The sequence below is a fragment of the Chrysochloris asiatica genome, unplaced genomic scaffold (assembly GCF_000296735.1).
Source record: "Chrysochloris asiatica unplaced genomic scaffold, ChrAsi1.0 scaffold00071, whole genome shotgun sequence".
Lineage (NCBI taxonomy): Eukaryota > Metazoa > Chordata > Mammalia > Afrosoricida > Chrysochloridae > Chrysochloris > Chrysochloris asiatica.
Window position 1 is genome coordinate 10,209,098 of NW_006408589.1, and position 793 is coordinate 10,209,890.

The window sequence follows — 793 nt, forward strand, 5'->3', positions numbered from 1 at the left end:
GTGACCAAACAGAATGTGGAAATCATTGGAAAAATCATTAATATCACATGCAAATAAAATTTTTCTAAAGGTAATTCAAAAACAACTGCAAGGGAACATTGATGGGGAGTTGCCAGAATTCAAACCGGATTCAGATAAAGACATGGAATGAGAGATATCATTGCTGATGTCGAATGGAACTTGGCTGAAAGCAAAAAATACCAGAAAGTTGCTTGCCTCTGCTTTGTTGACTATGTGCAGGCTTTCGACTGTGTGGATCATGACAAGCTATGGACAACATTGCAGAGAATGAGTATTACAGAACTCTTAATTATGCTCATTAGGATCCTGTACATAGATCAAGAGGCAATCATTCAAACAGAAAAAAGGGGACACTGAATGTTTTAAAATTGGGAAAGGTGTGTGTCAGGGTTGTATTCTTTCACCATTTGTATGCTGAGCACATAATCTGAGAAACAGTGTTATATGAAGAAGAACATGGCATCAGGATTTGAGGACGACTCATTAACAATCTTCGATATACAGATGATACACCCTTGCTTTCTGAAAGCAAAGGGGACTTAAAATATTTGCTGATGAAAATCAAAGACCACATCCTTTGGTATGGGTTGCACCTCAACATAAAGAAGACAAAATTCCTCACTACTGGATCAGTAAATAATATTCATATAAATGAAGAAAATATTTAAGTTGTCAAAGACTTAATTTTGCTTGTCAACAATCATGTAAGCAACAGTTAAGAAATCAAACGATGGATGACCAGGAGGGTGAGGGGTGAGGGCAGGGGGAGCGG